General features: G+C 42.3%; 1 protein-coding gene across 2 annotated transcripts in view; it reads left to right on the plus strand.

The window, feature by feature from the left end:
* NDRG1 (N-myc downstream regulated 1) overlaps positions 1–24,670 on the plus strand; it is a 71,809-nt gene that overhangs the window by 18,170 nt on the left and 28,969 nt on the right. The window contains exon 1 of one of the 2 annotated variants that reach the window (XM_068155497.1): positions 14,371–14,457. The exons of the other annotated variant lie outside the window; for it this stretch is intronic. The gene's annotated coding sequence lies outside the window, so the exon portion shown is untranslated. Of the gene's footprint in view, positions 1–14,370; positions 14,458–24,670 lie in introns of those variants that run through there. 2 annotated transcript variants of the gene reach the window in all.

The following is a 24,670-nucleotide window of genomic DNA, read 5'->3' on the forward strand; positions in this document are numbered from 1 at the left end:
TAAGCAAACATCCTATATTAAGGAACTGATTTAAGTATTTAAAGAGAAACACACATCACTGACAACAATGAATCATTATTGTTATTCAGAGGTGGGAAGGACTTTGGCTGTCAAAGCATGCGTGAATGTTTATCAAAAAGAGATGTTTTAAAATATTTGCTAATCCTAACCTTAAATATTTACCAGATCTGCAGAGGCAGTATCACAACCCCATGCCCTGGCTCAGTGTTTCTCCTGTACCAGGGAACATACTAACTGAGGCCCCTTAAGATTACTTCAGGGAGGTTTGATACTTTGCCAGGAAAACTCTTGAGTACATAGCTGCTGGATGTTGGCAGTGGGCATGCAGATGATGTGGCTCTAAAAATGTCTACTTCAGTACGCTGTAGCAGCTGTAAAAAAGAACACTTCCCCTTTTGGTGAAGAAAGTTCTGTTTAGATGAACATCGAAGAAGCGCTGGCAGTTGTTGGACCCAGGACACTTTTGGTACCAGCGGTTATCATGAGCCATGTTGTTTGGGTTTTTCTCCCTTGGACTTTTAGTGTGATGCTGGCTCTTTGTGATCATCCAGGTAGAGAGTACAAGTTACCCTGCAACACTGACAGTAGCTGATCCCCAACAGTCAGACACTCCTTTGAAGCGACTTGGATGTAGGTGAGGATCCATTTTACCTAGCACATGTCCTAGACAAACTATTCTGATATGTTGCTCCATCAAATTTGCACGAAGAAGAGTTCAAGGCTGGGCTGTGGATTGACTCATCCAGAATAAGCTCTGAAGGATTTAACTTCACCATTAGACTGCCTACCTGACTTTTGCAGGTAGAATCCACCAAATTTCTCCAACACCTGAGTGGTTAGCACACAAGCTGCTCATTACACAAGCTCTTGCTCAAGCTTATGAAGAGGTGGTAGAACAGAACTGTGTTGGCCTTTTGCAGGTAGCCCAGGAGTCCTTAGGACCCTTCCTGGAAAATCACCCCATCCACACATGGAGGGGCTGAGGTCTGGCTTTCATGTTTGCATCTGGAGCATTCACCTTACCAAGTCTGGAATTAAACTGAAGAGACTGACTTGATGAAAGATCAATAGATAATGGGTCTCAGGCAGCTCAAGCTTGTTTGTCTGTCTTTTTCTTCCTAACAGTGGCACACAAAAAGGACCTAGAAAGACTCCTTTCATCACTGAAAATAAACTGCTGTAAAGTAGCTCCACAGCTACCCAGAGGGGCAAGATATTTCCCTTCTTCCAGCCTGCACCTAATGTCACAGATAGGACATAAAATTGAATTTGGCTCCTGTGGGCTTTTGTGTCTTGGAACTAATGACAGTGATAACCTAGTAGGAAGAATCAGATGTGCCAATGGTTCTGTAGACAAAGAATCCAGTTAGAGGGTTTTGATTTTGTCCATGTGACATAATAATGTTCTTTAAAGCATGTTCCTCAATTTACTATAAATCAGTTTCAAATACTACTGCAGACAGTTTTATGCTTTTCACAGCATAACTATGATCAAGGCTTCAATTTTGACCTAGGGATTATTCTCAGGACTTATTTAAGTTTCTAACAAGAAGACTCTGAAGCTCTGTTCAAATGTGGCTTGAGATACCATGTTTGAAAATTTACCATATAAACTGCAACAGATCTTTTTTGTCTTTTAAATTTTAATAATTGTAAAAAAATCTGCTTCTGAGATGAAAATAAGATATGATATGTGGGACAAACGACACCATAAATGCATTCCATCAGGGAAAACATGCTAAACGGGAAACCTTACATTCAGTAACAAAGCTCCTTCAAGTCATCCCTTATCAGCTTGCTCAGGGTCTTTCAGATCTGAAGGTACGCAAAGTGTTGCACAGTCTTCTCAGATACAAGACCTCAGAGCTCAAAATGTTTTGTTTCAGCATGTGCATACTGTTCTCCCAGGGTGAAGCTGATATTAATCATTCTTCTCAAATCTCTGGTCCAATAGCTCAGATGTATCCATCACCAAAGATGAGCAGCTGCATGTGTGCACATGTATTTCACTACAAACTCTGGGAGCTCATGCCTACAGAGCTGTGATCACTGCTGTTCACTAGAAGCCATGTAGAATACTATGGTGTAAAGACAAATTATATATCTGACTAATATGTTTTCTATCAAGCCTGTCTTAGGATAGAAACTAGAAGGACTTTTGCATCCTTACTAATAAACACAAGTAGGCACTGAAGATGCATTTTTTCCCAGCTACTCATAACAGTGTTTTGGTTCTTCCTTCTTACTCTGCTTAACCTCTACTTTTGGCAAAAGCATCAAGCCTTAGGAATTTTTGCTATGCCTGTTCACTGGATGCCTCCCAGGACAGCCCAAGACAGTCTTCAATGGTTGTGATGTCCTTGTCTTCAGAATATTCACCTAAATTCCTTCCTGCTCCAACTTGTGCTCTCCAGTCTGAGCTATTTCCTTTCCCATGGTGACTGTATCTGGAAATGAGCTGTGCAGCCAGCCCCTACCAACAACCTTAATGTTTTCTGATCTAGAGCCCACCCTTAGTTGTAACTCTTCCAGTGTTGATCAAATATTTGTTCAAAACAAAATATGGTGTTTAGAGGTTTTAAGTGAGGTTAACTTGTTCACATTAAACCTCAAATGTTTGCTTTATTAGATACTTTTCCTGTACATTAAGACTCAGCAACAATCACAGTTCTTCCAAAATTGCCTGAAAATCATTCTCTAGATATTTTTGGTAGAGTCTAGTTTTGTTCAGTCTAGCAATGACATTAAATGTCATATGTGCTGGTTTCCTGTAGGAAAAAAAATCATGACATTTTCCACAGATATGTCTAAACCTAGATAATTCCTCTCTCTCAGTACTCTGGTTGATCTTGCAAGATACCCATTTGATTCTGTTTTTAGAAAAAGCACCATCTACCCTTTGAGCACGAGGTAACTCCATTCACTGCTAATTCAAAACATTATACTAAGACCTTATGCCTCTTTAACCTCCTTGGGAAGTTAAAACTCAAAGCCTCCTTCTCCAGGGGACATGCTGCACTGTAGCATTTCAGACCAGAACATTTCATTGTTCACTGTTTTACTGTGGCAATCACAACGTTGCTGTGATCTATGATACTATGATACTATGTTAGCTTTCCTGTGGACCTGTGACTTTCACTGAGCAGAGCTGATTTTTGTTTTCTTAGTTTTATATTAGTGTCTTAAACTTCCATCTAATCTCACTCCCATCAAGATACAACTTGTAGCTGTTGCCCCGTTATAGTCTCTTTCACTACTGGAAAGGATTTGGCTTCATTGTGTATCCAGTTTTCTTTCAGATAGGTGTAGGCTGCTAATTAGACTACCCCTGAGTCTCCTCTGACCAAGGCTAAACTAGCCCAACTTCTTTACCTTCTCTTTCAAGGCACTCTGTGCCCCCTAACTATCTTTATAGCTCTTTCCTGATCTTTTTAAGATTATTGACATCCTGGTAGGTGTAAAGCCAGTTTCATCAGGGATGAGTAAAGGAGGCAATAATTTCCCTGGATTTGTTGGGCATACTTCTCCTCATGTAACCTGATGTAAAATTTGTAGCTCTTGTAACGGGAGCTGATTATTGCATCTTACTCATTCTGGCATCAACTACAAGCCCCAGATTCCCTTTCCTCCTCTCAGACATTCAGTTCCCAGTCTGTGCTGATGCATGGCATTATTCTAGTTATTGGCACAGTTCGTATGTTTCCCACAGTCCTCCTGTAACAAATTTTTTCACATTAATCACTTTTCTTCAATGAGTATCATCTTGAATTTGCTGCAGGATGCACACCCCTGGTCTCACCACCCAAATCATTGATAAAAACATTGAACAATACCAGACCACTGTCACATTCCACTTGTTACTGGCCTTCAGCTGGATGTTAACCCATTGATTATTACACACTTTAACTCTAGCAGTGCAGCCTTTTAACAAGCCACACTCTTACCACACTTTTCTGTGAGCAATGGCGTAAAAAATGTTATTTGAGACAACGTATATCATATTCACCACACTCTCTTCATTTACATAGCCACTCTTTGCATCAGCAGCCCTTCTCCAATTGACAGGAACAGCCACTAGTTGACATGCAATTTTGGAGATGACAGATATCAACCTAACAATCACTCATCTCTGCTGGTTTCACTAGCTGGAGGTTTCCTGCAGTAAAGTTCCTCTTTATTTTTGCTGAGAAAGAGCTTTCTTGGAGGTATGATTTGGACTGCAGCTGCTCTCCATTTTGTCGTACTTTGAGAATTTCATTTTCCTTTCATGTTTTCTTTCTGATAACAATACAATAGCTTTCTTTATAGAGTATTTGTGTATTTCTTATAAAAATCTTTCAGAGTTGCTCTTGAGTTAGGTGAAAGCTGATCAACACATCAAAACTTCCAGCTCCTGTGAGAAATAAGGCTACTATCTTCTTTTTGTCACTGAATTTCAGGCAGATAGAAGCTGAAATGCTGCTGTTTTTTCCAGTGTTTTCCATCTACCCAGAGGCTGCTGGCAGAGGTGGTGCTTCACCTGCTACAATTCTTCATTAGCGAGACGTTTCTGAGGAGCACTCAGGGCTTGAGATGTTGCAGAGACTATCCTCTGTTCAGGGTCCAACTCTAGCTGGATGCATATGATGACAAAATCTACAGAGGAGCCTGCTCAGTTCCCCTAGGTAAGTGCAGGCTAAAACAGAGCATGGAGTAAGCTCAACATCCAGCCCCTTGACTGTACACATACACAACTACTATTTTGCTTCCTGGCTCTGCTCTGGCCTCTTCCCAGGTGCTGTCACTAGGCAGCATGGACAAGACCACACAACAGACTACACAGTCCCCCAAGGCTGTCTCATCAGGCTCTGAATACTCACTCCTGCATGCTCATATGGCTCCAGGCATACCCTGGGGCATGCAATGCATCCCTTTAGATTTGTGTCATAAAAACATTACTCTTGCTGGTTGCAACACCACCCAAAGATTATTTCAGAGCCTTTGAATGCAAATACACATAAAACCTCTTAATGATCTTGTCTAAGGACCACAGGGACATTGCTTGTAGCACAGAGCCAGGGCCAAGTGCCATACAATGTGTGTGGGGTCACTCTGCTTCAGAGCACTGGTCCTAAGACACGAAGCCTGAGCCAGGCCACACCACTTAGTGTCAGGGCCAGGGACTGGGCTTTGGCCCTTTACATATTTAGCAGTATGGATACAGCATCTGTTTGAGATGCAGCTTGTACAAACCAACAAAGTAGGATTTTTTTTATGACTCATTTGATTTACTAATCTGAAACAGATTTGCCGTGTCTTGTTTAATAGGGAACAGCTTTTAAAGCTATTAAATGAATGAATTGCTGATTTAGAGCTGGCAGTTTGATTCTGAGCAACTGTTTTGAAATGGCTGGCAAAAAGAGCATGTCCAGTTTTGCTGCAAGAGATTACCTATTGCTCTCATCCTGTCTTTATTCCCTTTATTACTTTGTCTTAAGGCTACACACCCAGTCATTGTCAAATGATGCCTAAAGTGGCTTCTTAACCAGACAACAATTAAAAACTGCTGGCCAGCTTTTATCTCCTCTGTGGCATGCTCTTTAAAATCTGCATGAAGTGAGCCAACTTCCCTCTTCTCTGCGTGAAGACAAGACAGGGGAGAAACCTGTGATATTTGTTTCATAGGTGTTTGTATTTAATGCCCAGGAGCCCAAGACCATGAACATGGTCTCAGACAGTCCTAGATCTGTTGGTGTGTCCAACTCTTAGCACACAGTGCCAACCAACAAAATCACTTTGTGATTCTTTGACTGTGGTTCTAAGCTGCAAGGGCAGCATTTATAACAAACAAACAAAAAACCTTTAGAAAATGGCTGTAGCCTTCTAACTGTTCACAAGTGATACACATCGTTGAAGGTCCTGCAGAACCAGACTTTCTTTTCTTTAATTGCTTGGCTGTGTTAACTGCTATGTAAATGTGAGCTCAGGGCAAAAGGATATATACTTTAAAGTGCATTTTCAAATAGAGGGCACATGACATTACGATGTTAGGAAGATTAGACAACAATCAGGTCTTTTACCAGTGCTTCCTTATCAGACATAAGTGAGGACAGAGTTCTAACTTGTACTTGCATAGCTGATCCTCAAACCTAAAGGCACTCACCAGCCTGTTTTGCTTGAATTCAACCTATCTCAGCCTTGGTGGGTTCAAAAGTTCATCTCAGATATGAGTTGGTGTTCCTTCAGAGAGGCTCTGAAAAATGGAATGGGAAGGATTCTGGTTCACACACCTGTACTTGTGCCTTGTATGTATATGAGCATCTCAGACTGAGTGGGAGAAATAGATGACAGGGGTGAAGTACTTTCCAGAAGCCAGTACCAGAACAAGAGGACACAGTCTCAGGCTGCGCCAGGTGAGGTTTAGGTTGGATGTTAGGAAGAAGTTCTATACAGAAAGAGTGATTGCCCATTGGAATGGGCTGCCCAAGGAGGTGGTGGAGTCGCCATCATTGGAGGTTTTCAGGAGGAGACTTGCTGGGGTGCTTGGTGCCATGGGTTAGTTGTTTAGGTGGGTTGGATTGGTTGATGGGTTGGACGCGATGATCTTGAAGGTCTCTTCCAACCTGGTTTATTCTATGTAATTCTATGTAATTTCTAGCTAGTCAAGGGACTTCTTTAAGAATATAACTAGAAATGGAGACTGAAGAGAAAGAGTGGAACATTTGTACTTCAGTTTTATTCAGCCAAATAATGACCACAGAGATTCAAAGACATCAAGCTGCACTTTGTGCCTTCTGCCCTGGTCAGTGCAGGAGTTGCAGGCATATTGCCTGTTGTGACTCACATCAAATCAGGAGATGTCATGGTGTCTTCCAAGTCCTGTGATCACACTATGTGGGAAAAGGGACTCACCACTTGGGGGCAACACAGGAACCTTGCCAGAGTATGTAGGGATGCTATAAAGAATATAAGGCCTAATTGTAATTAAATCTGACTAAAGATGCAAAAAATAACAAGGGCCTCTTCAAGTATGTTAGTAGGAAAAGGAACAAAAGGTAAAATGTGAGCCTGCTGCTGAATGAGGTGGCCAACCTGGTGACAGAGGATACAGAGAACGTGGAGTTATTGGCTGTCATCTTTGCTTTACTGCTAAGGCTGGCCCACAGTCCCTGGAAGTACCAGAGAAAGTCTGGAGGAAGGCAGACTTTCCCTTGGTTGAGGAAGACCAAGTTAAAGAGCAGTTAAATAAACTGGATATCCACAAGTCCATGAGTCCTGATGGGATGCACCTATGAGTGCTGAGGGAGCTGGCAGAAGTCTTTTCTGGGCCACTCCCCATCATTTTTGAACTGTCCTATAAAAGAGGCAAGGTGCCTGAGGACTGGGGGAAAACCAATGTTACTCCAGTCTTCAAAAAGGAAACTACAGGCCAGTCAGCCTCACCTCCATCCCTGGAAAGAGCTGACTCTGGGCATCATATCAAAATTGTGGAGGAAATAACGGTTATCAGAAGTAGTCAGCATGAGCTGACCAAGGGGAAGCCATGTTTGACTAATCTGATAGCTTTCTATAAGGGCGTGACTGGATGGAGAGATGAAAGGAGGGCACTGGACATCGTCTAACTTGACTTCCCAAGGCTTTCTACACCATCTCCCATAGCATCGTCACAGACAAGCTTAGAAACTGTGAGTTCGATGAATTGACAGTGGGGCAGATTGAAAACTGGCTGAAAGATAGAGTTCAGAGGGTTGCCATCAGTAGCACAGTATAGTTGGAGGTCTGTATCAAGTGGTGTTCACCAGGGGTCAGTACTGGCTTCAGTCCTGTTCAATATATTCATCAATAACCTGGATGAAGGGATAGAGTGTACCCCCAGCAAATCTGCTGATGATATAAAGTTGGGATGAGTGGCTGACACACCAGAAGGCTGTGCTGTCATCCAGCAAGACCTGGATAGGCTGGAGAGTTAGGCAGAGAATAACTATGGAATTCAACATGGGTAGCTCCCCAGTGAATTGTGTATGAACATCCCTAATGCTCTGCCTTCAGGGTGGATGTGAGCAGCGTTATCTTTATGATGCTTGAGTACACAGAATCCCCATTTTCTAGTATGTGAAAGCAGCTTGTATGAAAAGACACAATTTAAAAGTAATTCTTTAAACCTAGCATTGCATTGGGAACAGAGGAGAGCTATTGCAATTGATGGCCAGATTCTCCCCACTATCTGAGTGGGCATGGGGAGTCCTGGCACCCCAAGGTGTTAGCTAGGCAGAATGAGGGAGGATTACAGATGCAAGAAATTGTAAATGACCATCTGTAACCATCACTTGGGCTCTGTTAAACTCAGAATGCTTTAGAAATTGAATTAATGACCTGTGTAGGTTGTCTTCTTTCAAGTCATTTTCAAAAAGAAAAAAAAGTTCAAGAAGAAGAAATGTGAAAGGGTAGCTGTAAATGCCAAAGGCAGTGCTTCCTAACTAGCTGCAAGAGCAAACCCTTTCTGATAACTGCAATTTCTTGTTGGAAATGGAATGGAGAAGGCTATCTACCTCTGTGAAAGCTGAGGAAAATCTCCCCTCATTTCCAATCTTTTACAGCTTTTCATTTCTCCTGCCTCCGACTGATGCGTAAGTTTATGACATTGCTTTTAGTTCACAGTTAAAACAGGCCTCTCTACTTCCTTGGCTGCTTCTAGCTGACCATGAAAAGAATCAATATGAATTAAAAAAAAAAAAATTATATCCAACTCCAGCTCAGTAAAGCTCCATCTGTATAGGGAACTTTCAGGGTTTATCTGTATTTAGTGCAGATCCCTAAAGAAACAATGTCTATATGACTGCACATACAGGTGTGTACATGTGTGTTTGCAGATGGACAGGCTAGAAGAGTATAATATTCCCCCCGCAGAACTAAATAAACTCATGCAGAAGGCTATCAGGTACCCTTAAATCAATTTTGTGATCTCCCAGCAGCCACAAATAGCTTTCTGTTTAGAACGCTGGGCAAACATGAGAGTCGGCGAGAGTCTAGTTACTGTGCACGTCCTGCTGGGGCCATCAGAAAGTTCAGGGATCTTCACAGATCATAGTGCACAGTGCTGTAATGCTGTTTCTGCCTAGTAACAAGCAGTTAACAAAGAAGCACAACACAGAAAAATAATGTGAGTTGGACTCTATGATCTTAAAGGTCTTTTCCAACCTTAATGTTTGTATGATTCTATGAAATTGAGATTTCATCAGGACAGATAATTAGCAGCAGTGCATTACACTTTGAGTGTGGTGAATGTGCAAGTTGAATTCACCTGAATCTCTTTATTCAAAAATGCAGGTACACTGAGACCTTTAAAACCCCTGTTGGGCTGAAATCAAATCAGGAAGCACTTTTCTTTATCACGCTGTGTGTGAAACCACTGCCACCCTGAGAGGAGGACTTTCTCTAGATCCTAACTGAAACTCCAGCTAGGATCTCTTCCATTGCGTTTCAGAGAGACCTTGATGGCTTCATCTTTACACATAAGACAGCTTTTTAAAGTGGAAACTCTCCCTGTGAACTTCTGGTGTGAGAGACAGGTTTTAATCTAGATATCACAACTTGAGCCTTTTCTGTTTGGAGGAGGGATGGAAGTGTGCAGCAAGTCCCAATTCCTCTTTTGACTGTAGCTGGGATACAAAACTATCTCCCTGGCTTTGCAAAGTCATCTGTGAGCTGCAGAGCCAAATTCTTACTTCTTCTTGTATGGCTTGGTGAATTTTTGTTATTTTTACAAAACATTCCAATAGGAGAAACTGCAAGCAAAATATTGTGCAATGGGTATACCACCCAGCAGATTGCGGGTAAGACTCTCTCCTGGTAAGCAGAATAGCTGTGCTCAAATGCAGCTGAAAAAGTAAGGTATCTGAAAACAAGTCCCTCAGATGCCTGAACTATGTGTGGGTCATGAACTGTAAGGCGCTGCTAGAGAATGCACTCAATGACCATTGGTATTCGTCTCTTGGAGAGAACTCACAGTTGAAAACCTTATGTGGAAATAAACATCAAACCTATTTTAGACCTTGTCTCTCTTAGCTTTTTCTCTTGGCTAGCTTTAATATTTACCACTCATCATGTTGACTTGTCAGAAACCCACTTCTTAGGCACTTAGTTGTCCACAGCCTGAGTGGTGAATGCGAGTCAGGCAGCCCTGTCACTTGTAGATGGAGTCCTGGTGTGAATTTAGCTCATAGAGTCCACTCCAATTAACAGAACTTCCTGAAAAACTGTTGCCTTTGGTAACACACAACAGCAAAAAAACTTCTGATGGGACATACATGTTCAAAGCAACTCCTCCCCCCACAAAAATCCCACACCCAAACCTCCAACCAACCAAATAAACCAAACAAAAAATGCCAAACAAACAAAAAATCAAACCACCCTCTCCATTCATCAAATGAACTTAGGGATAAACCCTGATCTTCTCAGATACATTTGAAAAGTCCACTTCCTTTGCAAATGGCAGGAAGCTCATATTGCAAGACGAACTAAATGACTCACCCTATATCTGTGCTTTTGCTGAACCAGATAAACCTGCCAAAAACATTTTCCAAACTGGAAGTAAGTACTTATGTGGGGATATGAATAATATCAGGGAAATCTCTGACAAGGCCATGTGAATCTGCAATCTCTGGTGATATTTATTTATATTTTTAATTGAGGTCAGGACCCTTGGTTCAAATGCGCATCGGATAATTTTTGGAAGGACCAATCTGTATGGCTACATGTCAGCATCATCAAGGGATCCAAAGGCAATAACAAAAGCCTGTAGTAGAATAAAATTCCCAGTGGATGGGGTGTGATGCTTAATAGGTCACACAGGGAATTCTTTTGACATGAACCAGCAAACATCAAGTATATTTTTCATAAAACATGTAGTCTAATCCAAAATTATCCCTGCTGTATTGTTAGTGAGAACAAGGGAACGCCCAGTTACTTTTACAGTGACTAATAATATTACCACTGCTTGAATGTAAACAGTGTGCAAGGACCTTTATAAAGAAATGCACAAGGTTTTATTTTTCACTTTATTCAACTCTTTTTCCTTCTCTGCTCCTGCAGCACAACCACTGAAATTTCCTGGGTTAGCGCTGGCATGGCAAGATACATTATGTCAAAGGAAAGAAGAATTAAATCTCATAATTAAAAGCTTGTTTCCATAGCATCAAAATAGATAGAATTGCTACCCTTTGGTGGATTTTGGATGAGATCTCTAATCTGGTGGTTCTTAATTTGCACCACCTCTTTCCCCTGGAGCTTTGCAAGTATTGATTAGTTAATGGCTTTAAAGTGCTATTTAAATGCTGAAACACTGTTACTGCCAGGTATGGGAACACATAGGCAGATTTCTGCCCAACACATATGATTTCCAGCATGGAAGTATGCCATTTCCCTCCTTTGTGTAAATGTGTTTTTGTGTGCATGTAAACCTACAGTAATCCATTTTAGTGAAAAAAAAAAAAACAAAAACCAGTAAATCAAGCACTTGTTTACTTTACTCTTAAAAATCTTGGAGACCTATGCTGTGTTCTCAAGTGAAAGCCACAGACAGCACTGGAGAGAGGTTGTGCTTTCAGGTTAGTTTGAACAGCCCATTCACTAGTACAGGAATGGACACCTATGGCTTGGCTGACACCCCTTATAGAGATATTCTTCCGAAAAGAACAAGTGCATGCCAGCTGCACAAGACTGGTTTATTAAGTGAAATAATATTTACAGTAGAAGTACTCGTCAGGTTTTCAGTGGGCCCGTGTGGGTGGCAGCTTGTCTCCCTAGCATAGCAGTTCCTAAAGTACACACGTCTCTGCACGTACAGATACTGGTACATGAGCCACTCAGCCGCTATGGGAATGTGGTGTGAGCAGTTGTGCAGCCTAGCACAGGTTGAAAACTCACTGAGGCAGTGGCTGCTGCATTGTCAGCAGTGCCACCTTGAAATTCCTGTTTTCCCTACCTTTTTTTCTGAGACTTTTTCAAGCAGAGGGAAATGATGTTTCCCAAGCTTTAAGCTGTGATCCTTTCTGGCACATGGCAGGATTTGGCTCTCTGAGTACAAGCTTCAGAAATTACATCTTCACATAGTGAAAATGCTTCCTAACTTGGATTTTTTTGAATGACTTCACTCTCTTTTGCAATCCACCAGTCACCCTGAAAAGGACTCTGTAAATCACCATATTATTCTCTGTCATAACTAGCAAAACAGCTGGGTAGAGTGCTAGAGCTAGTAGAGGCTCATTTTGGAAGCACACATTTCCAGGTTCTCCTGTTCACATGGGCTAGCATCTGCTGACTCTTGGGGGCTTCTGCCTGATGTCTCCAACATTTCTGAGTCCAACACTACATGTGATTTAAATAACAAATAAACTAAAAGGCCAAAGCAAAAGAAAGCACTTCTTTCCAGTTCTGGAGAACTGGAGTTTGTTCCAAACTCAGAACTTGTTTTAACTGCAAAAAGTCTGCATTTAGTGCAAAGGGAACAGTTCATTCCACTTGAATCTCTGGAGGTTTAGGCCCCTTCCCCAAGAAGCAGCCAAGTACAGCAGACTGAAAAACTGCTTGAGGATAGGCCAAACCACACAGTTCAGACACTGACCCAGACTTGTTTTCTGAAGGACTGAATGTTTCTGAGCTAGGATTTTGTTTCATGATCAAATGCAGAAATGCTTCATCCCTTGGAAAATTAGTCAAGCCCATCTTTTTGTTCTAGCATTTGCACTTGTTCCATAACTTTAGGAGCCACTGAGTGAGACAGATCTTCCATAACAAACAGAGCAAGCCCATGATTTGATGAGGTAAATTTGAATGTTACTTCAAAACAGGCTCAGTTACAAATTAAATTATTTATGATAGTTTAATTGGTTTCCTGGCCTAACAGTTAAAAATAAGTAGGAAAAAGATTAGACCATTTATGATGAAAATACCTCCCTCAGTCCCTCTCCCCACCCCTCCCCCCCACCCCCCAAAAAACACACACAGAGCTGCACCGTGTCTTAAAATAACAAATACTTCTCTTTGTTGTTTTAGAAATACTTTTCATTCTTGCAGACATTAACTAATCAAGGGTAAGAAAATATGATAAGAAATTTCCTTTATTCTACACATAGAAATCTTTCAGAGTTATTGCTGCATGATATGGTCTCTGGACATTTTGTGATGAAAAAGGAACCAATCTTCCAGGGTTCTTTCTCTGAAAGCAGCACTTTCTGACTCAGGTGCAGAAGCTGGGTTAGGAGGACAGAAGCTAATAGGCATTTGAACAGCAGCAAGCTTTTATGGACTAGAATTAATAAGCTTATTATATAGCCAAGAAAACAGAGGCAGAGAGTTTAACAGAGTTTCAAATGTTTAGGAATTCCTCGTTTCCTCTTCAGGCCTCTGCATGAGGGAGGATGATAATAATCTGTGGATTTCATCAGTTTGGGTCACAATAACCTGCCATAAAAATGAGGTTGTTAAGTGAAATCATACACATGGGGTTAAGTGTGTTTTACAGAGAAGGCACGGAAGAAGTAGCTGAGGTTGTCACAGCTTAACCCTCCCCTTAGCGGGTGGCTGCACACAGAGCTGTGTATATAGAGACGTTCTTTACTCAGTAGGCTAGGGCCTCATTTTGGAATAAACGATTAGCTGCGCTTCTTGCCAAAGAGCTACTCGCTGGGAAACTCACACAGCACTTGCAGCACCCGCTGCACCTTCTGAACTTGATCAGAAATCTGTGGAGGCATTTTTTCCTTTCTACTGCAATTACATCTTCTCCCTAGTGGTTATGTTAATGTATGAGCATATGATTTTGCACTTCACTATCTGGTAAAGAGACTTATATTTACGCAGTAGTACATATGCCTGCATGATTTTGGTGGCCTATGCCAAGACTCAACCATTACATTCCTGTGACCAGACCTTACTACGACTTCTACTCTTTCAGTCCTTGGACAAATCCCTTGCACAAAACTCGCCTCTCCTCACCAAACTGTGTGAAACCTCTTCCCGGAATGGTAACGTTTCGGGAAGCAGGGCGGCAGGTCTCAGCCGTTCACTATTCCCAAAGTTTGTCTGGGAACGGGATCTCAGATCTGCGAGCCTCCCTCCGGCTGGGCTGCGCGACCAGGAGGAAGGGAGGACCGGGGCTCGAGGGCGTTCGCCGGGCTTCCGCGTTTACGTTTCGGAACCCTGGGCAGACCGGCCATCCAGGCTGTAGCCGCCGCCAATGACTGCGGACGACGGGGGGAACCGTGGGACGCGGGCTGATACGGACGGAGTCCCGGAACGGGTGGCGGCCCGCCCCGTCCTCCCATCGGGGAGGCGGTGGCGGAGGCAGAGGGCAGCGCCGCCCGGCGGGCGGGGCGAGGGCTATAAATCCACCCCTCAGCGGCGGGCGGGCGGCGGTTGGAGCGCGGCGGTGGAGCCGGGAGAGGGGTACCGCAGCAGGTAAGGGAGGGTCCCTCTGCCCACCTACCCACTCACCGATCTACATCTATCTATCTATCTATCTATCTATCTATCTATCTATCTATCTATCTATCTATCTATCTATCTATCTATCTATCAAACTCCCCAACAATCCACCTCCCTGTTCCTCTATCTTTCCATCCATGCACCCACCCACCCATCCATCAACCCCCGTGGGCCTCGCAGGCTCTTCGAAGGCGCATCCTTGCATCACCCCGTTCCTATCTTTTTCATATCCATAAATCTCATTCCCCTCCTTCGGAGCAGGGCGCTGCCGGCGGAGGAGTGAGTGGCTTTTGGCGGGATGGTGGCTGTGCGCTGGTGGGAGGGAGCAGCGGACGGGGTGCCCTGAGCTGTTCCCCCGGCCCCTTCTTAGTGGTATGGGCAGCTGCTGGATGCTGCTGCCATGATCCAGGCTCCCTGGCGGCAGCAGACTCAGATGGGCTGCAAAACAGGCACATACTTTTCCTATGGAAAATGACTTCCCACGCGTATTGCCTGTGTGTCTCAGCTCTGTGTCGGTTTTGGAGCAGAGCACAGGCTTGACTGATGTCCAGACTTTGCAACAAGTCAGTTTCAGTCTTTGCAAGTCAGTTTCAGTGAAGCTGTCGTCTGCACAGAGGCACAGTTGCTGTCCGTGCTTCCAGGCACTGATGAGGTTCAGACAACTTCACAGTGGCATTTGTAGTGGAGGTACAGTCACGTACTGGGTCTGATGAAACAAGTGATTTCACTTACACTAGGGAGGATGGCTTGGTTAACTTCCCACTGTGTATTGTTTTTCCTATTAAACACTTGCAAACTGGCATTGCTTAGTCTTTTACCCACTGTTTAGAATTCTAAAGACCTGATTTTGTACCCCATAGCCAGAATAGGACTCCCAGTACACTACACATAGAAGTATTTACTAACGATGTTGTCTGGACATTTTTCTCCTCAGTTTTCTGTTTAAACAGGAACTGTATTTTGAACCTAAGAAATGCAGTTGCAGCGTCATAGAAGAGGTCAAAGACAACCTGAAGCTTTCTGTCTAGATTCTCTGCAAGGTGTTGCACTGTTTTGGCTTCCTCTGGCTTTTTGTCAACTTTGTGTGTGTGTGTGAATGGGAATGTCCTGTAACCAGGAGCTAACCAAAATGCTCCAGTTAATAATGCAAGAAGTCTGCCTTGTTTTCAGTCTTGGCTGTTACAGGCATAACTTGATCAAAACTTCAGCCAGTGACATTAAGCTAGTGAACTTTTAACTTGTTGCTGGCAATGTGTTTTTTAAAATTTTATGCTCTTTTAACCAGAGTCTAACATATTTTGGCATAGAGTGACTGTGGTTTTTATCACGAGTGCTTGAGTAAACAGCAGGCAGCTAATGCTGTATGATGCCCTGTGCACAGCAAGAATTTAATGACTGTGTATGAAATGGTAAAACTCAGGAGCAGGTGCAGCAAAACAAAAATATTCCTCAAGAATTTATACAGTTCCCAGAGAACTAATAAGTTCTGCTTCCTTGAAAAACAATAATGCATGAATATGATCAGGAGGAACTGGTGTGTTTTGACATGGTAAACACAGATGCAGTGAAAACAGGTTTCAGTGTAGTAATGAAAGACTCCTTAGGGTGTGTATGGCTTCTGTACCTAATATTTTTCAGTTTAAACTGAACAGATGCCATGACACATCAGTTTTGGGAACTGGAAACCACAGTTTCTGAGTTTGAGTTCCTTGTACTGTAGTTCAGCACAAACCTGAATGGGCTGGATTTGAACTTCAAAAACTTTGAACCAAAATTTCTCCAAAGGGTAAACTGAGAATGGGCACTCTATAGAGTGTCTGACCTTGAACCAGGCTGGGAGCAAAGGGTCTAGATAGTTTTGACAAACCAGAGTTCTCCTTTGTTTACATTAAGGGCTTGTGTACTGAGTCCCTACATTCATTGTCCGTTTTAACCCCAGATAACGGCAGGATAGAGATGTCAAATTGTCAGATGTCCACAGAATTTGGCAGTAGTCAAAGAAGTGTCACCCACTGCTGAGGGGGGAGCTACCATATATGCCTGCCTGTGTTTGGGAACCAGCATCTGCGCCACCAAATATCAGACTAAGTTTTTCTGTTCCTGCCCTGCACAATGGTTGTTTTGTTCTTGCCAAAAATGAAAAAGAATGCTAAAAATGTGACAGTAAACCCAGCAGGATTCTCCAATTTTCTTTATTTCAGTGAGCAATACTCTGCTCTTTGAATATTCCATTTTGCACTGCCACAGTTACATGGGGTGACTACAGTGCACCGTGGGAGACAGTTTGTCACAGGAGCTTGGTCCTTAAAAGGCAGTTGAGCTGGAAGGCAGTTGAGCAATTTGTTCTTTCAGTTCAGGTGGGAACTATTGTGAGAAAAAAAATCTTTGATTCAGATTTTTAAACCTAACTAATTAATTCACTTGTCTGAAGTGCAGCAGACATCTCATGATCAGCTGAAGAGATTTTGGCAAACTTCTATATTCCCATTGAAAAATACTGCTTTTTTTTCACTTAATATTATTAGAGCCTGAGAATCTCTTGCACAAAACATGGAGCATGTATGTAACAAGATATTTCCTGCTTTTATTGTCTCAAAATAGACAGAGAGTGAAAGAAAAGATACAGAAGGTGTGAAACTCGCTTGAAGCTCTTCAGAATGAAGCCAACTAGGAACTGTGAAACTGTTTTAAAAAACCCCAAATTCTAATTGTGGTGGATCAGCAATGTTTACATCATGTGTTCATCTGGCAGCAAAAGCTTGTTTGCTGCCAGGGAAAGTACAGCCTGGGAAACCAATGGCCTAAATCATCTCAGTCCCAGCAGTGTGCAGCAAGAGTGACTTTCTCTAGTTGCTCTGGTTTGACTGCTTTGAAGAAAAACCTACCAGAAATCAGGAGATCAGAGTATCACAGTATGGTGGGGGTTGGAAGCGACCTCTGGAAATCAAGTCCAACCTCCCTGCCATGGCAGGTGCATCTAAAGAGGTGCAACTGCTTGGTATTAATAGAGATGAAGTGCTGGTTCTTGAGACAAAGTATGACTTCCAGATGACAGCTTGTTTACATCTAACTTCTACATTGTGTCACATCACCTAGAAATCTCAGACAGAAGTACAGGAGAGCCCACTTTGTCACACAATCATGGAAGTGATAGCTTGGAAAAGAACCTCTAACATCATCAGATACAATCATTAACACAACACTGCCAAGTCTACTGCAGAACCATGTCCCTAGACTCCACATCTACAAAATCGTTAAATACTTTCAGGGATAGTGACTCAACCACATCCCTGGACAACCTGTTTCAATGCTTGACAACCCTTCCAGGGAAGGTATTTTTCATGCCAGTGTTTTGCTAAATAAATTTGTACATTTACCTAATATGTGATGCTGCTGCCCCTTGAGCCTTCTCCTTGCATAACCTTCCTGGACTGTTGTGTGAGGAGCGGATCAAGGTCAAGGAAGCAGTAGTTACCCCTCTGCCATCTGTCAAAAGCTCTCTCACAGAAGTTGCAAGTTATTACTTGCTTGTACTGGGAAGTCACAAGAAATATTCTGGAGCTGTTTAAAAGGATGAAAGTAAGGCAATCCCATTTTCAGGTTTCATGGTGTATGTTGCTGCAGATTACTAAAATCTGGGTTAGGCCACTTGGAAATCAATGACTATGAATATAATGGCTATTGAACATGGTGTTTCTCTCAAATGGTGGTGGTGTGGGTTGTTTTTCCTATTTGTGTCACTTCCAGAGCCCTGGGTGGCTTCAGTGGAGCCAGTCAGCAGGAGGTAACCCCTCTTGTTAATTCCCTGTGGTTGTGATGTTAGAGTAGCAGTAAGGAACATTCAGTTCTTCTGCTGAATATCTGATAATGTATCATTAAAGTGTTAATATCACATAATTAAACTTGCTACTGAGCATCTATTAGAGTCAGTACCATTATTCACCATTTAATCCAGCACAGCAAGTGCGGAGTAGAGAAAAAAGTAAAGCCTGCAATTATCCAAGTTTCAGACTGGAATGTGCAAGCTACTAAGTTGGACAATGAGGAAAATGTTTTACTTTTAGCTAAGGGCTACTGCAGGATTCAGTCTGTTTTGTTTCCCAGCTGGCATGAGAGTGTTGTCTTTGGATAACGCCCAGCGGTTTGTTGTCGAATGGGGCGTTCTTCATGAAGAGGTGCTCAGCAATGTGCTTGCTGATGCACAGCTGGACTGCCCGTGCTGATGAAATTTTCCACAGCTGTATCTGTTTGTACAAAGCAGGATGTATGTCAGTTTTGCTGCTCTTATTTTGTGTGGCTGATCACACTTCCTATGTTTCTTTTGGATTTTGCACTACTTCCTTTCAGTTAATTGTCACAATTTTAATGTATCTTTTTTATGTCAGTCAAGTTTTTTCTCTTGGTACCTGGAAGTTGGTCAGTGCAGATCTTCCTTTTCAAGCTCTGTTTTTAAAACTGTATATTCACTACTTTTCCAAGCCTTTAACTGGCTACTTCCTGACTGAACTAAGTATAGCTTCAAAAGTATAGCTTCAAAAGTATAGCTCTTTTAGCTTATATTCTACCCTGTTAGTACTGGATGGATGATGTGAAAATTAGTGGAAAGAACAAATGATGACATACTGGATGACATACTGCGCATAAAAACCTGACCGACTGTAAACCAAATCTTTCCATGTGCTTCCAGCCATCTCTGTTTGTGTATATTTTTTTCTTGTCTCTGACCTTCCTTTTTCCTTTGAGCACTCCTACAGCTTTACTTCTTTAAGAATAGGGAGCAAAAACTAAATTATGAGGATCTTAATGTGCACTGCCTCTGATGAAGACTGGTGTTCAAAGCAAAAGAGTGATATGTTTTATGTATATATATGTGTGTTTGTAGGCATAAGATGTAGTGAAAAATTAATCAGCAAGATAGAATGTAACTTCTCAAGGAACCTTTATTTGTGAACACAGTAATCAGACCTCCAGATAGGAAATGTTCTCTTAGAGGAAGGAAGGGTTACATTTGCTGTGGGGGTTTTGGGTTGCTTCCTTTAGGAAGCTCATGTGCACCTTGTCAGATTAATGATGCCATTTTTGTGCTGCTAGAGTACTCTAAAGATATTTTGTATGTGAAGTATACATTTGTGTCTTTGGATGAAGTTGCAACCCACTGGATTAGGTGTCTAGTCTATGAAGTATATGCACTGCAGAGCTTTATGATGACTCTTTATCATAGAACAAATTCAAAATACTCTTCTTTTTCCTAGATAACCCAATTTAAGAATATCACATATATTTTCTCACATGAAACATACTAAATTATATGAAGCTGCACATAAAATCTTAGTTTTATATCAAAACTAGGGCATGAATTATTCCAATCCTTCTTGTAAACAATGTAAGTTCTCTTCCTGATGTAATAGACAATAACCTAGAGCATGGATAAGGAAGGTTTTGAAAAGGTGTGCTGAGGATGAAGAATTTCTTTTTGCCTGCTTTGAAGGATTTTGAGAGGTCTTATTTTGAGAAGCAAGGTGTGTTCTGGCACTGGGTGGTGCTGATTTAGAGACTTCCTCACCAGTCCCATCTGTTGTGGTACAGGCAAGCGTGTGCTTGGCCCTTAGGAAGGTCATGTTATATCTCTGAGTGCTGAGACTTGCAGGCAATGGAAGATTGTTAGCCAAAACTAGTCTCAAGTAGTTCAGCGTGTGCAAATGCTTAAATTTGGGTAATTTTGTAATAGGACTTTCTTGGGAAGAATGAAAGATATGTTCTTAACGTAGTAGCCATTTGTGCAAAGTCTGAGTCAGATTGAGGCCTAGAGTTCTAAAATTCATCCTAGAACAGGGGACTGGGAACCCACAGGAACAGAGGAATATTCATAAACTATACTTTCCTGCTCAAAAGCAAACAACCCTCAGACACTTGCCATGGAAAACATTTTTGCTCTGCATTGTAGAGCAAGTCATATATGTATTCAGAATCTGTAACCCACATGGCATGAGCTGGTGGATAAATTAAATTAAAACACATCATCAACTTCAGCTGTGATGTTTTGTAATTTCATTACGCATCTTTGCAACATCAACATGAAAATGCCAAACTTACTGAATTAAATTACTATTTACTTGCAAGGGTGCAACTTAGAGAGGCAGATAGCTTTCCTGATCTCTGAGTATGCTATGATGAGCTTGTCCCTTCTGGAATAATCTCAGCATGTTTTTTGCCTCTAACTTGCACAGAACCACCCACTTTTGGAAGCAGTTGCAGCTGGGCAGAAGCTATGAACTGTTAAAACATGGCAGCTTGAGAGTAGGAGGTGGGGGGAAGGGTGCATGGCCTGACACTGGTGAGCTGCAGGAACAATAGCTTGTTTCTTGTCTGTTTAGACTGCAATCTTTGTGGCAGAAGCTGTCTCATCCTTGTTCTGAAATGCCCAATGCATGTTTGCAGTGTTTGCTATTTAATCTGCCCCCACAGCCTAGCCTAGTGCTCAGGTGTAAGGCATGGGTCAAGTTCTATATTAATTGTATCGCCTTTAATTTTTGCTTATGACCTGTATGTTGGCTGTCGGTTGGAGGAGGAGTGGGACAGATGCAGAGAAGGATGTTGGGAAGTTACTAGGAGGGTGCTGGAGCAGTGGAAGGAGACAGGCTGGCTTGATGGAGAAGGAAAAGGAAGTCTGGGAAAGCAGATGATTGCTCTTCTTTCTTTTCACCCTACAGTGCTGCTACCCACAACCTGGAGTAAATTAAAGCTAAAGGACAATATTGGCATCAGTACAAATGGTCATGTGTTTTCAAATAAGCTTAGACTGACACTCAGATGTAGGATTTCTTATGAAAGCCCTGGGGTTTCCTACCTGCACCCTGCACCATCATGCTCTGCAAGGACTGTTTGCAGCCACATGAGCAGTGAGCTGCTTGAGGAGCAAGGTAGCAGTGACCACACTTTTCAGAGCCAGGGAATTCTGTCTCTCACTAGTATTTTTAATCTCTGTAAAGAAATTTTACATTGTTGGAGTTAACCACTTTTCAGAGAGGTATTACCAGAAGCAGTTTCAGGTGCAAGATGCTATAGAAACTTGAATTTCAGAGAATTTCATTAGGGCTTATAATCTGTCCTTCCCTAAATTATAATACTGTAGTGTAGATAGGATTAGAGATTGCTACAACAGGAGCAAAGCCTTAACACATTGCAAGCTCTCAGTTTTCCCAGCTAGTAATAGAATAGCTGCTCATTTTGTTGGGGAGTGGGGAGGCAACAGGGATGTCTAGCATAGGAGAAATGCAGAGAGCAGTCATGTACTTTGGCTGTCACACCAACCCTTCCCACAGCAAGTTTCTACTCCTGTAAAGCTTGGGAGGACCCCAGGCTTTCCAAGCAACATTCCTCATTGCATCCAGCAGCAGAGAAGATTGTGCAAACTGCCTTGCAATAGTTTTCTTGCTCAACATCTGCGAAGTAGACCAAAGGGTTGCTTCCAGTTCACTTTGTTTTGATGCTGCTATTAATGTGCAGCTGCCAGTGTGTATCATGCATATGAAGAGCAATCAGTCCCTGGTGTGAGGAACTGGCACTCTAAGGGCTGGAACTGATCCCAAAGTGATTGCACCTGAAAAGCTCCATGCCTGTACAGGCACCAGCACCAGTTGCACAAATGCAAAACAGCCGGAGCAGGATTGGAGGTGAGCCTGGAGATCTTTTCTTCATGACTGCATGGGCATGCTGAAGTTGCAGGCAATCAGAGCTGTGAGAGATGCTGCAAACCTGCACATGGGCACTTTTTGTGGGAGCCTGGTGGAATCAGCGGCTGGCTCTGCCCTTACAGTCAGCCCCATGTGGCTTCACCCGGCTGTTACTTGCCCCAAGGCTCAAGTTCTCACCTAAAACATTTCAGTTTCCTGATCAGAGTGATCAGACCATAGCATAAGTCCAAACTAAAATATGGCTAAAGCTTTAAACCCTTCTTGGGTTTTTGTATTTGAAAAATTACAGTTATGCTCCTAAAAATCCACTTTGGTATTTTGGTACTGTGCAGGAAAAGGGCTGGGTGATGGACATCTGTGAACCAGAGGCCACCATTGTTGTTTCAGTTCCCTGATATTATTAAATTTAATGCTTCTGTTCCTGACCTTTTCAGATTTGAAACTTTAGATTATTTAAGGGTTAGGCTTCAAAGCTTCCTTTGTGCAAAGTTATTAATGTCTCGTTGCAAATTGAGATACTCACATGTAACCAGAGGCTAAAGAAACCCAGAGAAACCCAGGTAGTTGAGTATCTTTAACTTTTGATGCTTCCTGCTTGAACTGTTTGGGCGGATGCTACTTAACTGTCAAAAGTCATCTGCTTCTTTTGAAAGGGGAGAACTGCTGTAAATCTTCTGTTGTGAATCATTGTGTGGAACTGTGTCAGGGAAAATCAGTAACTCAGTACACAAAGGACCTCGTGACACCAGGGCCTGTAACAAAGAGTAGTTTAAACAGGGCATAGTGTGGGCAGATGCTTATGTATTAACTGTTTTGGATGCTTGCAAGACACATAAGTTTCAAATGGATCGCCAAGAGGAACATTAGGTTTGTCAAGTTTGTTATAAAATATCTGAAATGTAGACTGTGCTTAATGAGAGCATGCACTCTGTACCATAGTTGTACCTGGGTGCTATGAACTGATGTCCACTAGTCTCTGTTTAGTGGAGACAAGTTTGTTTTTTTCAGGCTGCTTTCAGGTTTACAGTAACTGTTTCATACTTTAGGGCCACTGAGACTAGTTTACAGTATTTACTGTTAATGACTGGAAGAGTTCTAACTGACCATATGTAAGGCTCAAATGCTGTTTGGGCATCATGGTAACTGCTTCACTGTCAGAGCTGTTTGGTTATTTTTCTGACCTCAAACTGATGGGGATCTTTGCTAATGAACTTCTGCAGAGCTCTAGAGACATCTTAGATTGGTCTATCCCTGCCTCATCCTGTTGCAGATGCACAAATTGCCACCCCAGTCCTTGCTTGATACCTGAGCTCTGAAGACACTTGAAGCTTTCAAGAGATGAAGTACACAGTGATGTGGCTAGTTTGGAAACACATCCTATGTGTGATCCTAGAGGCCAAGTCTCACAAGGTGTCTCTCCAAAGAGAACACCAGTGCTTGGGAGCTGCAGCCCTCAGTATTCATGACATTCTCCCTCTTTGCTGTTAGACGCTCCTGTTTATTCCCACATGTAAAATGATTGCTGTCCCTTCTACTTGCTCACCCTTCAGACATGGAAATGCCATCAGGCTGCTCTGGTGAGGCTGGCCTTCTGTCTATCAGTACTCTAGAGCAGTCTATGGTGTCAGTGGTTAAACAAGCTGTTTTGAGGGAATTCCTTTCTTTATGAAATGCCCAGATAGGAGGCTTTTCCTGTTCTTTGTTTTCCTTGATAGCATTTAAATAAAAATACAGTTGAGTTTGAATGAAGAGACAAATCCTGTAGTGCTGGTAGCAGTTTCTCCATCCCTGCATGGACATGAGACCATCAAGCTTGATGATGTACCTCATTGCACAAACTTGGACAACCGTGTATGTGTTTTCTGAAGGATAAAATTTGAAACAAGGGATCTTTGAACTTGTCTTGCTTCTGTGCTTGGAATGAATTTGGTCACATATATTAGGATTACCTAATGTTTGGTACTTAGGATTGCAACATTGCTGGTGTCTGGGAATGGATGGCCTAATGTGTGGCTTCCTAGTTCCCTAGTTGGGATCTCTGTTGTGCAAAGCCAGACTGCACATCCATCCTATAGCCCCTGCTGACAAAACAGGTCTCCAACAATGACTGTCCCTCCAGCCATGATGCAGAGAGACAGGGGGTATATTCTGAACCTTTAAAAGCAAAATAATCAGGCTCAGTTAAGATTCCTGAACTACTAGCCTTGATTATGACACTTGCTCTGGTGGTTTTGGAGCAGTGACTTTGGACTGGAATGAGTACAGAAAAGCGTTTTTGAAATTAACAAATACAGTATTGCACAGATGACTTCACCCTTCCCCATGCCCTCCTTGCTTCCTACAGGCTGGCTTGATGCCCTTCCAGCTAGTTGGCAAAGGTAGATATGTGAGCAATTTTAAAGCACTTTTCTAGCTGCAAAGGCACCTTAAACCTTTAGTTTTTTCTTAGTTAGAAATATGATTGTTTTAAAAGTTAATCCTCTGAACAGCAA

This window comes from Melanerpes formicivorus, unplaced genomic scaffold (assembly GCF_026170545.1).
Source record: "Melanerpes formicivorus ecotype bairdi unplaced genomic scaffold, bMelFor1.0.p_v2 SCAF_32, whole genome shotgun sequence".
In the NCBI taxonomy this organism is placed as follows: Eukaryota; Metazoa; Chordata; class Aves; order Piciformes; family Picidae; genus Melanerpes; species Melanerpes formicivorus.